Source organism: Gymnodraco acuticeps, unplaced genomic scaffold, assembly GCF_902827175.1.
Source record: "Gymnodraco acuticeps unplaced genomic scaffold, fGymAcu1.1, whole genome shotgun sequence".
Taxonomy (NCBI): domain Eukaryota; kingdom Metazoa; phylum Chordata; class Actinopteri; order Perciformes; family Bathydraconidae; genus Gymnodraco; species Gymnodraco acuticeps.
The window spans coordinates 191,380-209,598 of NW_022990277.1; the positions used below are offsets into that span (position 1 = coordinate 191,380).

General features: G+C 40.3%; 1 long non-coding RNA gene across 1 annotated transcript; it reads left to right on the forward strand.

Annotated features, from left to right (window-relative positions):
• Window positions 1-6,056: 6,056 nt before the first annotated feature.
• On the forward strand, window positions 6,057-6,553 carry LOC117549635. Its single transcript, XR_004569510.1, has 3 exons — window positions 6,057-6,161; window positions 6,253-6,318; window positions 6,519-6,553. It is a non-coding gene; the product is annotated as an uncharacterized LOC117549635 (long non-coding RNA).
• The last annotated feature ends 11,666 nt before the right edge of the window (window positions 6,554-18,219 follow it).

Below are 18,219 nucleotides of genomic sequence, written 5' to 3' on the forward strand. Positions count from 1 at the left end.
AGTTGAACTCTGACGTCACTGTCGAGCCGTTAGTGGCCGACTCCGCCTACTAAGGGCTTCTCGGCAACTCTGCAGAATCCTATGGGTGACGTCACGGACCCTACGTCCATTTATATATACAGTCTATGGTCATCGCGGGCGGTAGTGGACTGTTAAAGCCGGAGACTCACAACGGCGGGTGTTTGCGGCGGCGGATGCGCTACCGGTGTTGTGTCACATTATGCCCCCCCGTCATGAAATGCCCCCCTTGTCACGGGAACGCGCATTTCTAAATGACACGTTTACACCTTAAAACGATGTTTAAAACGAAAAGTAAACGTTCAGGGTTTTTATTAATGGTAATTTTCAGACTGTGAGTTGTTTAGTGGTAGCTCATAGTCTTGATTATTCTGGTTTCACTTTTCGCTCCGTATTTGAGGTGTCGAAATTCATTCGTCACTTCCTTTTCAGTTTTTTTTAATCATTATTGTTACGTCCTGTCTGTATAAACGTGCTTTAAAATGTATTGTTTAATTTTACATAGTTGTCATCTAATAATCAAAATATATGTTTACAAATGTTACATAGTCTTTGTCAGCATATTATTATATATACGCTATGCGTACAAAATAAAAGTGTCACATTCATGAAACTTGCTCCATTTATTGGTACCAGTCCTAGAACCCATGCCCGGCGCCGTGGGAGGGCCAGGCCCTCCCATTTGACATTCCTGCCCTCCCCCAATAAACACGATTTTTATTATTTATTAAAAAAAATGTTTACATTTTTTTAATAATAAATAAACTCTGAACTGTTATGCTACGATGTATGTGATGTCAGATAGTAACTAAAAAAAAAAATCCAGGCTACGTCAAATAAATTCATGTGTCTGTGATTTGTGATTCGTCCCCATTTAGACCAATCACAGCGTCACACTCTGGATTCTTGATTTGTTTATTGTTTATTGTGCATTCTGTAGACTCCCATTTCTGTTTGAATTACAAAATGGACATCAGAAATTGGCTTAAAAGGTCTAAGGATTTATTAAAACGAAATAGTTCCTCCTCCTCCTCCGAAAGATGCAGAGTTGGCCAAAATAATGTACAGCATTCCCCAGACAGCAACATACACCTCTCACGACATGCAACATGCCACAATAGACCTAACAGCAGTTCATCGTCTCCGTCTATTTCTCTCCGAGTGCAACGATGAGGAAGCTGCCATCCTTAACTAGTGTGCCTTGCTCGTGATTTACCAGTGTCTGTGCTGCCACGCGCACAATGTTTCAAAGTGCTTTCTATGTTGCCCTTTATTTGTGTATGTATTTGCGATAAGTGTGCGTCTTTGCGCAATGCCGTTGGCCTTGCTGTTTGATATATATATTATGCCGCAGGCCCGCAGCACGTGACGGTTTTGTGTGCCCTCCCATGAAAATCATATGCCCTCCCTTTAGATTTGTTCTGGCGCCGGGTCTGCTAGAACCATACCCTGAACAATGCTTGACGGTGGGATTCATAGAAACATCTTTTACTCCATCCTGCAGTAACAGCAAAGCCTGCTTAGATCATCTGTTGACAAAAAGTAATCAATATCTTCAGATAAACCACATTGCAGATTTGGGGTCAAGGTGACCCATTCCAATTTTTGACTAAAAGGTCAATTATATAAGGACACATTTGTTGTGGTCTTTTATTATTTTGTCTGAAGAAAAGGCAAAACACACACATAGATTTTCTAAATGATTAAATCTGAGCACAGATGAGCCATCTGCTCCTTCTTTCACTCTCTCCTTACCCGCTGTAGAATGGAAACCTGCACAATGTCATTACAAAACATCCAAAAACTTATTTTGCACTGTACGCATCAATTTAAGTTTGGTTCTCATGGTTCTTTTGTTGTTCATCACATTAGCTTTACAGCTTTGATTATAATAAGTTCAAGGTACAAATTAACTGAGGATATCAGTTGAAAGTAATACACACCAATGAGCACATTGAAAGGAGGAAGATGGGGAAATCTCACATCTTAAATAAACCGCAGAATTGAAAGGGTGTGTTAGAGTGTGACGTGTGTAGCCTATATGAAATTGCAGTTCAAGATGCCTGCCTGTGATGCTTCATATGTTATCTGTTTGGAATTGAGATACACAATATACTGTATGTAGTGACTATTTACCCTAATCTTAAGCCACTGTGTTGCTTTTAAAACCCTGATAATGTCCCTGGTCAACATTAACCCAACAGTACCAATGGTCCAAGCAGTGATACAATACAACAATTTGCATGGCACATTATTCATATACTAGGTTATTGATGCATACTTATGAGATACAATTCATAAAAGTATCTACATGAAGTCATTGACAATGTTGAGAAAAGGTAACAAACCAGATTCTCTGAGGAGAGAAGTAGCAATGTCCAGCCTCAGCTCGTGCACTGCCTTCTGGGAGGTTTCAAACTCAATTGCCTCCCCCAGTCAAATCTTCTCTGCAAACTGAAGAGAACTCTGATTAGTATCTGGACTGCATGGTCTATGATTTCACTCTCAAATGGGATACAGACGAATGACCCAACAGAATGCGGTGTTAAGGAGTCGTGGTGGAGTCACGCATTCTGGTGAGATCAGGTTGACATTATCACACATAAAATAAACATTTAGTTTGAAGATTTATTAGATTTTTATTGGCAAAGTTTAATATAAGAAACCTTGCAGTCTCCCTGTAGCGGCCAAAATCATATAGAAATAAAACAGATAATTAACTTAAAATAATACAGCCGCTGAGGCACAAGTTAGCGGATCTTACGCAGGGCAATGATCATCCAAATCCAGACAAGAACCTCCATTTGTGCATTTTATTCCATTAACAAAGTACAATGAACAGGTTTCCTACATATCTCTTCCTTAAGCCTTTCCTATGGCTTTCCTTTGTGTGGCTTGAAACACCCTGCTAAAAAACCGTTTGCCTATTAGTGCTCTGGCTCCCACCACCCACCTGTCTCCAATATATACAATTACACCAGGTGCTCTAATCACCCAGTGCCCAAAACATGCCTTCAAAATAAAAGCATAGCAACTATACTTTAACTTATGAGACTAACTAAGAATACATTTACAATAAACACTATAAACAGCAAGAAAATACATGTTAAACTATTAAATAATATTAAGAGATATATAGCTCCAACACACCCCTTATTATAGCCCAGATCAAGAAAGAATGTAATGCAGGTAATTGCTCCTGTGTGGATTGTCCTGAATAAGTCGCTTTGGATAAAAGCGTCTAACAAATGACATGTAATGTAATGTAATAATTATCTTATATATGCGCACATGTCTGTCTACTGGATTAATTTTGCGCATTACCAACACAAGCAACTTGCACACGCGCACCCCACTCGTTCTCGCGTCCCACAGTCATTAGTGACGGCGCGAAAACCAATTTGTGGTACAGCCGACAGTTACACCGTGAAGATTGCTCTGGTAAAATTGATAACAATGTGTACCAAACCATTGTCGATTACAAGCGTAAAGGCCAGTATCCGCTAGACAGCACAAAGACATGTAAAAAGGAAATAAGAAGAAAGGCTTCCACTTATGTCCTGGATGGTGAGTTTTTGATTGATTGTTTAAGTAGCCTATTCATAGACACCCCACAAACTTTTGTAAGTCAATATGCGGATTGTATAACTGTCATTTATTTGATGTCAACGAATATTACAATTTATGTTAAAGATGGAGCCCTGTATTACATGAAGGGTAAGGCCACCAAGACCAAAGTGGTCAGAGGCGCGGAGGAGGCAAACGCGATCTTACTAGATTTCCACGATAGCGCCACAGGTGCTCCTACAGGCCAACACAGGACCAGAGACGCCATGTCGAAAAGATTCTTTTGGCCTGGGATGTCTTCGGACATACATAAATGGGTAAGCACTGCAACTGCTGATAAGCAAGCTGTTCACTTTTTATAGCTTCAGCTTATCGCAGAATAAAGTTAAATACCCTGCCTACATGCATTTAAGGCCCCGGCTACACGAGGACGAAAACGGCTAAACGCATAGGATTAACGCAAACGCAATCGCAAAAAAGCTTCCGTCCACACGCAATATTCACCGGATAGTGTCTGTCCACACGAGACTGCTCTGTTTTGCTCCAACCGCTGGAGAAGCTGCAGTACATATGCAGGAGCCTGTACGTGGCGCTGTAACATCCTCCACAAAAGCAGCGAAGAAGCATGGTTGTCATGGTTGCCCTTCTGTTTATTCTCCGCGGTGGGGGCCGAGGGAACCGGGCAGAGTTTTTCGCCAGTCAACGTGTATTAAAGTTTAAATCTTCCGGACAAAATTATAAAAGTGCCGGTCAAAGGTCTTCTTTGTTATTTATTGAGCTTTAAAACAAATGAATAACGAATCTATATATTATAATAATAAAATACACGGAGCCTCTCTTTTTCCTCCCTCTCTTCGGACAGCGCCAGTGTCTGTCTCATGCAGCAGCTGATCCAGTAATGAGTGACCCGGCCGACAGTAAAAATAAACATATTTATAACTAGTTTAGTTTGAGAGGTAATTAAAATAGCTAAGGGTGATGATCTGACTTGAAGTGTGTCTTTTGCTCCGTTCACCGCCGCATCACAGCGGGAGGAGCTGCAGGTGAGCAGAGCTGCGTGTCTCCGTCCTGTCAGATTAGACTTCACTCGCGTTTATGTCCATATCGAGAGAAAGATAAATAATCTGAATTCAGTGTGCAGTTTACTTTGACGTGGGGGTGAGCAGCAGAGGTGGGGAGAGGTGGGGCTATTGCCTCATCATTATCAGAAAATGATCGTATAGGGCGTACACACAGAGCCGTTGGACCCCCCAGAGCGTTGCGTATGCCGTTCTATCCACCTCGGGACCCGTTATCGTTACCGTAGTTGTTTAGTGCCGTATTCGGTCGTCCTCGTGTGGCCGAATGGTCTATATGACACAGAACGGTAACGGAAACGACCGTTATCGTCCTCGTTTGGCCGGGGCCTACATTTATGTATTATTTCCTCAAATTACAGAAATGTAAGAACCTGTTCTATTTGGTCTGGTCCTGTGTGAACTGACAGAAAAAGGTATTCAGATATACCTGTGTATGTGTTTTGAACAGGTGTCAGAATGTGCAGTGTGCCAGGCAGCTGCTCATCCTATAAAACAGGAGGTGGAATATACCCCAATAAAGGCAATAGTTTTTACCACTTTCTCAAAATCAATGTCTGTTGTTGTATCACAAAACACATTTACCTCACATATATCACATCCATCTCAGCAGATAATGTAGAAAGGAAGAAAGCTCTGATTGATTTGAGCAGAATTATTTTCCCTACACAACATGCTCACAAACATTATATCCAGAATAAAATGTATAATTATTATTTCTCCTTTTTTTCAAGGTTGAACATCCATTTGAGCTCATTGGCATGGACTAGATTGGCAGGTTAAAAACTACCAATAGTGGGAAAGTATACATTTGCGTTATGGTAGACTACCTCACCAAATGGCCGCAAGCATATCTCTGAAAACCAAAACAGCAACTGAGGTGACAGAATGCATTGTGAAGTTTTTCCATCAGTTTGAGGTGCCAAAAAGAATCCTGACTGACCAAGGAAGAGAGTTTGTCAATAATTTTGAAAATGGTTTAAATATTTTTTGCAAAAATATTGTAGATGTGTTTTCATATATAAAACGTTATACAATGTTCTTTATATTTACAGGTCAACAAGCATGTATGCGCCAAGATGGGGATTCAGAGAAGTCTCTGTTCGCCCTATCACCCTCAAACCAATGGGCTGGTAGAGAGGATGAACGGCACCATACAAAGGTGAGGCTGGGAAGGATGTACACGTCCTCCTTTCAAAAATAGGGCCATACAAACTTTTTTTTTGGGACATCACAAACACTGGTCCAAACAAGGAGCTGGAGAGTGAGGTATTGCTTTGTCACATTATAATTTATATTTTTATATTTGTGTGTCTACAGAAGTTCCAGTTGTGATAGACACGGTTCGCCACTGCATTGTGATCATTTTTCTCAAAGGTGATCAATGCCTACCTTACACTCATTGTAAGAACATTCAACCAGCGCAATGACGGTCAAGCAGCTGTTATTGACAGCTACGCTATGACCGCCATCTGGAAACACACATTTGGAAGAATCCGGGTATGTACATGATTGGAATGACTTTGCATTTGTAAATGTTGCAAATGTGCATTTTTCAACAGGAATGTAATACTTTTGCAACTACTCTCAGGTTGATCCAATGGCACACACAGTCATCGTGGGAATTGTGAACGAGAACCATCACTGGATGTTGGTGGTGAGAATAGGAGCATATTTTAAGCTCCAATCTGTTTCTATAGTGCTGTATACACCATATATAATTAGTGATTTGCAAGATAACCGGGCCACACATACATGCTGTCACTTATTATTGATAACATCTAAACAATACATCGTACCCGCCTAATGTCTGGTTCCTGCCTAAAGCATGTTGTGTTTCCATGTGAATAATAAAAGGTAATGTACCCCCATGAGAAGAAAACCCTCTTCTTGGATCCACTGAGAAATGAGGGTGTGCCTACAGTCTACAAGGTACATTTGATACAGTGTACTAGTTCCGGTGTTGTATGAGTTTTTTGACAATGATGTGCTGCATCTTGACACATGTACTATCTACATACTGTAGAGCCTTTATGAGGATGAAAGGCTGCAAGGTGTCAAGGTGCAGCACCCTCCCCCATAATTGCCAACAAGACAGCACATCCTGTGGTGTCCTGGCCTTAAAAGTGAGTTACTTACTCTCAAACTCAAATTCAGTAGCAATTAGACTGAATATCTTGACTTGCTTTTATACATCTTGATCAAAGATGTATTGAATTGTGTCAAACTACACATATACAACATGTCATTCTTTAAATCTGTTGGGTCATTCGTCTGTATTCCATTTGAGGGTGAAATCATAGACCATGCAGTCCAGATACTAATCAGAGTTCTCTTCAGTTTGCAGAGAAGATTTGACTGGGGGAGGCAATTGAGTTTGAAACCTCCCAGAAGGCAGTGCACGAGCTGAGGCTGGACATTGCTACTTCTCTCCTCAGAGAATCTGGTTTGTTACCTTTTCTCAACATTGTCAATGACTTCATGTAGATACTTTTATTAATTGTATCTCATAAGTATGCATCAATAACCTAGTATATGAATAATGTGCCATGCAAATTGTTGTATTGTATCACTGCTTGGACCATTGGTACTGTTGGGTTAATGTTGACCAGGGACATTATCAGGGTTTTAAAAGCAACACAGTGGCTTAAGATTAGGGTAAATAGTCACTACATACAGTATATTGTGTATCTCAATTCCAAACAGATAACATATGAAGCATCGCAGGCAGGCATCTTCAACTGCAATTTCATATAGGCTACACACGTCACACTCTAACACACCCTTTCAATTCTGCGGTTTATTTAAGATGTGAGATTTCCCCATCTTCCTCCTTTCAATGTGCTCATTGGTGTGTATTGGACTACCTATGTTGCAAATGTATTATCTTTTCAATTTACACACGGCATCTACTGCACGTCTGTCCGTCCTGGGAGAGGGATCCCTCCTCTGTTGCTCTCCCTGAGGTTTCTCCCATGTTCCCTTTAAACTGTGGGTTTTCTTCGGAAGTTTTTCCTTGTACGATGTGAGGGTCTAAGGACAGAGGGTCTAAGGACAGAGGGTGTCGTATTGTCATACTGATATTTTGTACAAACTGTAAAGTCCACTGAGACAAATGTAACATTTGTGATATTGGGCTATATAAATAAACATTGATTGATTGATACTACTTTTAACTGATATCCTCAGTTAATTTGTACCTTGAACTTATTATAATCAAAGCTGTAAAGCTAATACATGTGATGAACAACAAAAGAACCATGGGAACCAAACTTAAATTGATGCGTACAGTGCAAAATAAGTTTTTGGATGTTTTGTAATGACATTGTGCAGGTTTCCATTCTACAGCGGGTAAGCAGAGAGTGAAAGAAGGAGCAGATGGCTCATCTGTGCTCAGATTTAATCATTTAGAAAATCTATGTGTGTGTTTTGCCTTTTCTTCAGACAAAATAATAAAAGACCACAACAAATGTGTCCTTATATAATTGACCTTTTAGTCAAAAATTGGAATGGGTCACCTTGACCCCAAATCTACAATGTGGTTTATCTGAAGATATTGATTACTTTTGGTCTCAACAGATGATCTAAGCAGGCTTTGCTTTTACTGCGGGATGGAGGAGCAGGATGAACAACATTGGGTAATTTCCTATTGCACATTACAAATAAAGAAAATTAGCAGAAATATGTTTCCAGACTTTATCAACATAACATTTGCGTTGGTAATTGCTACTATATTTGGCATCTTCAGCATTAACTGATAAAGGATTCATGTTTTGCTTGTTTTTCCATACATTTGTTGAAAATGTATTTCTTTCTCAAAACACAACATTTATGTTTTTGAAAGATTTCGATAATTGAAGGAATGGTTAGAATGTTAGTGGGAAATACATTAGATATTCTATTATCATAAACAAATCCCATAATGCATACCTTACATAACAAGTATTTATTGTTTTCTCAGATTTGCTGTGACATCTGTCAGCGGTGGCCTCCAGTGGATCAACCGTACTTGTGCCCTGGATGCACATAATGCCCCGAAGGAACCATCATTAACTGTCCACTGTCATTTCAACCAATGCAACTATTGTTTGGCTTGTCATAAAATGCCCCCCCCCCCCCCCAAAAAAAAGATGTTTCTATGAATCCCACCCTCAAGCATTTTTCAGGGTATGGTTCTAGGACTGGTACCAATAAATGGAGCAAGTTTCATGAATGTGACATTTTTATTTTGTACGCATAGCGTATATATAATAATATGCTGACAAAGACTATGTAACATTTGTAAACATATATTTTGATTATTAGATGACAACTATGTAAAATTAAACAATACATTTTAAAGCACGTTTATACAGACAGGACGTAACAATAATGATAAAAAAAAAGATAAAAAAAAACTGAAAAGGAAGTGACGATTGAATTTCGACACCTCAAATACGGAGCGAAAAGTGAAACCAGAATAATCAAGACTATGAGCTACCACTAAACAACTCACAGTCTGAAAATTACCATTAATAAAAACCCTGAACGTTTACTTTTCGTTTTAAACATCGTTTTAAGGTGTAAACGTGTCATTTAGAAATGCGCGTTCCCGTGACAAGGGGGGCATTTCATGACGGGGGGGCATAATGTGACACAACACCGGTAGCGCATCCGCCGCCGCAAACACCCGCCGTTGTGAGTCTCCGGCTTTAACAGTCCACTACCGCCCGCGATGACCATAGACTGTATATATAAATGGACGTAGGGTCCGTGACGTCACCCATAGGATTCTGCAGAGTTGCCGTGAAGCCCTTAGTAGGCGGAGTCGGCCACTAACGGCTCGACAGTGACGTCAGAGTTCAACTCCCGCCTGCTCCAAATAAGGGCAAAGAGGCGGAGCCGAGGCGGGACCTGCTGCCACCGAGCTGGAAGTTCCAGAGCTAGCTGAAGCTACCAAGCTAAGCTAACATGCTCCCCATCTGCACGCTGCCGTCACATTTTACGTTTCTAAGGTTAGCGGACATGAAACTATTCAGCAAAACTATAAATAATAATCTAATTAATTGAGTTTTTAGCATAATACTTCAGAATCTTAAAACCCCTTAACGTTTGTATGCAATTGTGCTAAATTCAACACTGGAATCAAGCAAATATTAATATGTTTGCATGACATTAGTTATTTATATTTTGATATCACTTAATTATACGTTTAATACATTTAAGTCAAGCTAAGGTACATGTGATGGTAGCTAGTTAGCGCTCTTACCTGTGAGGCCTCCTCCAAACAGCATAATAACCAGACTGTATCATTCAAACTAAGTACCAGTTCTAGATCCTTGACTTTAGACAAACAATTCAAAAGACAACATGTATTTAAAGACCAATCTTTATTTGAATGTGCCTCTTAACCTGAGATATTAGTTATACAGTAATAGTATTGACAATCTAAAAAAACTGAGCAACTCAACAGTCAACTTTATATTTCTTATTGTCTGAAGAATTTATTATTTTCATTTTCCCCCTCTTATATTCAGTGTGGACGGATTGAGACAGCGTGGTGTCCAGAGAGCTGCAGAGACTTCAGGGAGAAACCTCCGTGTGATGGACGTCCTGTCTGTTGGTTTGGAGAGGACTGAGGGTCTTCCCTCTGCGAGGAGGACTGAGGGTCTTTCCTCAGCGAGGAGGACCAGGCCTGATGGAGGAGCCCATGCTGGGCAAAGCTGATACCAACTGCACAGGCCTAGTCTGTCACTTTATTTGACTAAATGTGTTCACTTATACATTTAATAGGTTTACACCTTCTGTCCATATGTGCTTTTTATTTACAACATTTGATAAAGTTTTGATTCACATTTCAATAAATTGTATTTGTATTTGCACTCCTTTTGTCCATTATTCTTACTGAAAATGTTAGATTACACATTCACATCTGACTGAAGATTGGCCCCATTTATTTGTGACGTTGCAAACTCTGCGGTACAAGGCACAAGTGATGTGAAGCTCATAAAGTGAGGCAAATAGAAATAATCAGCTGATGGAGTGTAGATGTGGAAATAGATAAATAATAAAAGTAGTTTCTTAGTGTACTGGTCTTAAAATCTCATAACATCAGCTTTTAATGTTCCTCTTGGATGTTCTTCTTGACCCTCAGAGAAGGAGAAAATGTCGTGTCTTTCAGGCATGTCCTTTGCTAACAAAAATGACAGGAAACATAAAACATATTATTGCAGAACAAGTGTGTTATTTATGAAAGCGGTGTGTTTGTGTGTTTAGGGGCTGTCGATATAATTATTTTGTAATTGTAATGTTTGTTTTTTTTAAACAGAGCTACAAAGACAATCAGATTATGAATGAACAGTATGAAGTTCATCAACATTGAAATTAATGTTATTATCAAAATAATATTGAACTGTTACAAAACGTAGTGCAACTGTAGAAGCTTGCTCTGTTGTCTCACTGAAAGAATCACTTTTACCACGTTTTTTACAGACAATATTGAGAGATAAATAGTAGCAGTTCTCACTATGTGTTAAATATCTTTGCCTTCAATACATTAAATTAGAAAGCTGACAAAGTAATATTTCTAAATATCTAAAATGTAACTTTTGCATGGAAAAAACCCTCAACTTAACGGATGTGTAGGTGATCTAGTATTTAGTATTGTTTAATGGAATGTATATCAGTGTATTAAAGTCAATACTTCATTCATTTAAACCAATATCTTTCTTGATTCTTTGTACAGTATGAAAAAAAGAGTCTTTGTACCTGAGCTGAAGTTCACTGCTGTGAGGAGTCCAGTTCTGTCTCTCACTCTCTGGTCCAGCCTGTCTGCATCTCCTGGACACCTTAAACAAACAGATATATGTAAAGTACCATGTGTTCAAACAATATAACTGATTATCTTCTGTTGAACATGTTGGATTGTGTATTGTCCGAGTCAGGGTCCTTTTTATTTTACTGTAACTTTGGAAGTTGTGTTACCAATGCTTACTGTTTATTTGATACCCATTTGGTAATACAATTAATAAAAACAACAAGGTTTGGGTTCGTTCTTCAGATGACTGTGACGTTAACGTGTAAGCTCGATAATGAACTCCAGCTCAACCAACCATATTGTAATATCTAAGTAATCATCTTGAAATATGACATTAATAATTGTAATATACACACATCTTATTGTGAGGTTGATTTCACGTACACTACTTCAACGTTAGCTTGTCTACATACTTGAGCATAGCCAATTTAAATTAACCTTAGATGCATACAGTTCCTACATAATACAATATCTCTCTAAGTTACAAGGATGACCTTATTTTATCAACCTCAAACAGAAGCCGTTTGTTCTACAGTATTATCCCACTTAACGCTTAACACTTGTCTATTTCGTTTTAACCTTTATATATACAGTCTATGATTTTAACTTGGAGGCTACGATTAGCATCGTTAGCACCGATGTAGCTACCACTCGCTTACACACTAAACCAAGCTTTAACATTCATTACGTAGCCGATTAAAATCATTAACACATAAATAAAGCACTAGATTTTCACTTACCGCAAAACCGCATGCATGCACCGTCTGTTTTAACCGCAGAGCGAGTCACAATAGTCCGATATATAAGCATGAAGAACAAACAACCACGGCCGGCTTCAAGTTGTGTTTGCTGGATGAACTGAGCAGGCAGAGTCCCTGTAGCTTCACGGAGCAGCTAGCAGAGAGACAAGAAGCTAACAGCAGCAGTCACTTGACAGAGCCGTCACTCAATGTGACCACGCCCTAATTTATGCAAAAACTTTAAGACCTAATATAAATAAAAGGGTTGTGTTAGAAAACAATTCACTCACAGATCCATAATCATGAAGGTGGAACCTAACTATATTCATAATAATATTTATTGCAGCCAGGGGTAGAAACATGTTTTTTTCTGCTGTAAAGTTTGGCATTTTAACATGGGGGTCTATGGAAATTGCTCCTTTCTGCAGCCAGTCCCTATCGGCCAATATATGAACTGCAGTGTGTGGCACTTCCGTATTGGCGTCCCGGCTCTTCCCCAGAGTTTGCCGCTTGGCGATGACACAGATTCGATTCCGGCCTGAGGTCCAAAAAATGTAATAAAAATAATAAAAATCTCCCGTTCATCGCGTCCATTCGCGACCCACCTATCACATCTCTCTGCCCCACACTTTGAGAAACGCTGGCCTAAACTAACCTGTAGCTGCTCCGTCCAAAACTCATACAGAAATAAAGCAGCGACTGTATTTGCCATGACACAGACAGTCTGTGGTTTGTACTTGTTTAACTTTTGTCCAGTTTCTGAACAGATATGAGGAGCTGTTAGCTCTGAGTGCTAACAGCTAACAGCTGATGTTTTGGTTTTCTGGTTCAACGTCAGTGACGGCAGGCTGAGATCCTCACCACTGATTGGCTACCGCGAGATCGCGTCACACAAATGTAATGCTCGATTTGAAAGAATTGAAGTGTGTCGGAGTGAATTGGTGAAGATTTTTTTTGTTGAAGTGAAATGCATCAATCTGGTGCACTTTGAGCACAAAATGAATTTATGGATACAGCTCTCAACACTCAGATGAAAGGGAGCTGTATACTTTTCAATAATCCAAACATCTTTAGAATATGATCACAGCCAATAACAAATAATTTAAACTTGTTTATTCTTATTTTAAGATTGTTCCGCTTGTATTTATTAGCATCCAAAGTTCGTATAGATTGGACGAGCTGTAAAAAAAAAGAAGCTAAACCTGCACCAACAAATAAGGTTTTGGATTGAGTGTTGATAGGCTGAAAGAGGTACATGGGTTCAAGTTGTATAACTGGGGTTACTGTAACCCAGTTTCTATGAGATAGGCGCAGCCCTCTAAGGCTATCGCTATTGGGTAATCCCACTGCACGTGTGCAGCATTTACAGACTTAATCCACGCCCACCTATGACGTGGGTAGTAGGCCCGACAATCCACTCCCACACAAACAGCTTTTCTTCAGCTCTTCGCGGAGCCAGTGTGGCCGAACCTTAGAGGGCTGCGCCTATACTCATAGAAGCTGGGTTACGTAACCCCAGTTCTATATCGTATAAGGCTTCGCCCTCTAAGGCTATCGCTATTGGGTTAAGGGTGAAGCAGGATGTAGTCTACGCCCCACTGGTCCGTCCGTTATTAGAAGTACAAAAACACACCTACTCAGTTAATAACCCATGTCCATTGCGTCATGCGTAATGGAGCATCACAGTCCCTGGAAATGTAGCATTTAAAAATGAATATTCTCCATGAGGGAATGAAGGTGAATACCTGTCGTTTATAAAAAGTAGAGACCAAAGTCTCACTTGTTAAAACGATCAAAGGGGGAAAAGGGCAGCTCTCTGAGTGCCGACAGGCAGGAGAGAGGGCACGCAGTTGAGTCCCCGACATTACTCACTCTGACAGGACACTCAGTACTGAGTGTGTCAGACAGGAATGGGAGACATCCCTCAAATAAAAACGAATAAAAGAACAGGGGGATGACCAAGATACAGCCGTGCAAATGTCTTCCACTGTCTTCCAATTGTGCAAATAAACTTTTCTGAAGCGTTTTTGTGAGTTTAACTTTGATTGGTTCAAGCTAATTTTTCTTTGTACAAATGATATGCTTTGAAAACATGATCCAGACAGAATCAGATGTTTCCATCAAGCCACTTTTAGTGACATCTCTAACTCGTTATCTGTTCATTGACTTGTTGTGATGACTTGTTTGGCTTCTGTTGATGTTGTGAGACTCCAGGGGCCTGTACTACGAAGCTGGTTCAACCTAACCTCGATATGTTTGAGTTAGCCGGTTGGCCTAATCCAAAACATACGCGCTCTCTACCCAAACGGTACTACGACGCGGGTTATCAAGTGGATCTCTCAAGCCAGCCGTGTCCTATCTAGTTAGGTGCGCGTTCACATGAAAGGGGTGGTATCTGGAGCATTCGACCAATCACAAACATAGAGAAGCGCACTGACAGCGCAGCGTCATACTTCCTGAATGAAAAGTAAACTATAATATTAGACATATGAAGAAGTTAAACTTTAAACATCCATGACTCAAACACTTTATCCAGGATCAAAGCCACAGAGCTGCACCTGCAAGGTGAACACAGCTGGGAACAGAACAAGTGTTTGAATGCGTACATTAACAGGTTTTTGATATCACTGCCCCGTCTAAGACACGATCTGACTTTCATTACATTTGACTCGAGTGTTTCGTCAACTTAATGTGTTGCTTAAAATAATACTTCTGCATACAGTATGTGACGCTGTGAGTGTTGCACGGCCAGATACGGCTCAGCTGACTCAGATCAGGAAATATATGATACATTATGAAGTGATATGCCGCGGACTGTACTTAATGTTACTCTGATCCGGTTACTTCTGTTGTGGCAGATATTTAAGTAAGCTTTCTTAACGCTAATGTTATAATAGTCAGATTGCTCTGAAGATGGAGGTGATATTCTATTAATGTTCACGTTCACACAGTCGGTGATTTTTGCCGGCCGTCTTTCCTGCGACGGCAGCTTTTCTGTATTTCCTTTCTCCTGTAATATGACTTGATCGCTTTAAACTCCGCACACTGAGCTCTGATTGGTCAGCAGGCAGTGCTTTCACTGAGTTGAGCTCTTAGCCTGCAACCTAACCTGGGTTGCGTTCCAATAGTCCATTTAGTTTAGGAACCTTCCTAACGGAGTGAAATGACCCGGAAGTCCCTCAGTGGCAGCCATGATAAGTGCCGTTCCAATTCTCTAAATGAAAGGAAAGGAGGTTTCAAACTTCCTTTATAACCTCCTTTAGCTTAGGAACCACTGGACCCCCCTAACCGAAAGGAGAGGAGAAAATGCTGCCCCACAATGCATTGCAGCCGCAGCATTTGCCGTCACTCAACAGTCTGCCGTTCACGGAAACAAACGATTATGACGGAGAAATTATATCATGAAAGTTACGGTGCTTATTAAGCTTTTTAAAACGTATGTGGTAAGTTGCCAAAGTGCTTTGTTTTGAACGTTCATCAGTATTATAATCAAAGAGAGAAATATGAACGTTAGTTTTTACTGAAATGATCAAATAAAGTCAACATCTCACAGTCTTTACTGAGCTGTGTGGGGGTTGTTCAACTTGTAAAAGATGTTTGAATGGTGATATACACAGAGATAGATGTTAAGGACTAACGTTTATAATAAATACATCTGTATTGATTTATCTTTTCATCAATCATACGTATTGGGATCATTTGTATTAATGTGGACCGGAGGGAGAGGGGGACGAGCAGAAGTTTCACTTTCCTTTTTTATTTCAATTCCAGCTTTGGTCCTGAAGAATCTGTTTCTCTGTTGTCCCCGTTCATAAAGCATAAAGCAGCAGCGTCAGAGCACAGAGTCTCTAGATGAGTTCACAGGAGTCCCTCGTTCTTATTGAACATCCATGTTGTAGTCCGCTGTATAGAAAACTGTAGTCTCCATAGTTTCCCCACAGCAGCAGACGCTCATTCAGGACGTCCGCTGGTGCATCATAAACACGTCGGATAGTGAAAGTGCAGTCGATTCTCTAAAGTACCGCGGTCTCTTCTCCTAAGTCCTTTTGAATTCTCCTATCCACTATCCCTTAACCCCGTGACGTTTCACTCAGAGGTCAAGGAATAGGAGATAGGGTTAGAATTTAGGAGCTGATTTTTGGATTATCGGAACGCAACCCTGGTCCCGACCAGGTTAGCCGCACAGCATAAGTTACCATGGAGATCTAGCCTGCTAAAAAGAGAACCAGCTTCGTAGGACCGGAAACCCCGAGTTTCCCCTGAAGTTAGCCGGCTAAGCGAAAATCCTGCTTCGTAGTATACCCCCCTGTTTAACCAATATAACATGAAAAGCTTTCTACATATTGTGATGGAAATTCTTGAAATAAACTAGTCAAAGAGTTGTCCTTCTGAGTCTTTAATCATGTTTTGCAAAAGAGTCGCACAGCATACTGAGAGCAATGTCTCCACAGCAGAGTGCAACTACTCAGATTGAAGAGAGGGCTTTCATACAGTTACAATGAATACGCTTATTCATGAGATAACTGACCCCTGACTAGGGTTGGGAACCGAAACTCGGTTCCAGATGAGAACCGATAAGAAAATGCCGGGTACCGGGTACCCATACAAAATACACAATTTCGGTTCTGCTTAACGGTTCCTAAACGCGGTAGACCCTGTATTCCAGCGGGTCCGTCTGCACCGCGGTGCTGCGGTGACCCGGTGGAATACAGGGCGGACCTGGAGAATCACAGAATGGCCGGTCGTCAGCGGGCCGTTGACGGCCGGCTCGGTACGCTGACGGCCGGCACCGCCCTTCATTTTTTTAAACGGCATCATATAAATTGCGCTGACAGGCGACAGAGGTCCACAGTTGCCCCGCAGCGATGCCCCCCCGCCCTCCCGTAGACATTTCACGAGCTCAGTCACTTCATAACACCAAAGATAGGTCGCGGTAAACACTCTGAAGTGAGGCTCCACTACACTAAAAAAGAAAAAGAAAAGGCAAAGTGTAATGCCTGTTAATAGCTTGCCACAGGCATAGCTCAGTTAAAATAAAGCACAGCTATTGTGCAATACATTTGTATTGCATGTATATTTTTTAGTAACAATTTCAGTTAAAGCTTTTAAGAATAAATATATTTTTGTTATCTAAACGTTTGACCTCTTTATTTTACAATTTTGGAATCGAAACGGGGAATCGATAAGAACCGGAATCGATAAGCAGAACCGGAATCGAAATCGGAATCGATAAATTTCAAACGATACCCATCCCTACCCCTGACCCTATCAAAGTGCAATAGAGCCATGATCACTGGTCACCCCCTGTGTGATCACATGACTGATCATTTACCTGGGTGATGAGACACACAATGTTATTATGTATATGTTATATATGTCACGTCATAGTATTCAATTCTCTGATAATCATAATTTACATTACAATATAAAATAGGCCTTGACAACAGTCTAACAAATCCAAACTATGATGCAAAACTCAAATAAAAGAATAAACAACTTATTTCTTTAACGTTGCATTATATAACTTTAACGGTTATAATCTCTGTCTTGTCTGTCTCTTAAAAGGCTGGCCCGTGTCTTTTAAAGTCTCTCGACTACAGAACTCACCATTAGGGGTGACAGTATTTTCCCTTTTTCTACTAAAGCCTGGCTGTAGCATTAGTCACTTCATACAGTTGTGGCATCCCAGTGTAAATCACTATTGTATTAATTGACAAAAAGAATACACACATTCAAAGGAGCTTTAATGGCATCACCATATCAAACAACTTCTTCAGAATCAAGATGAAATAAGAGTTTGAGAAATAAATAAAAACTCAGTTATGCAAAAAAAGAATGTGACGAGTCGACGTGATACATCAACAACATTAAAATAAATAAACAACAATAAAAGAAAACAATAAGAAAAAACAGTGTTCCTGAACGCAGCACACAGAACGAGATTTGGTCACGTGAACAGAGAGGTTCCACGATATTTAAGGAGGAGGAGCACAGGGTATATTTCACACACACAGCCGGAGCA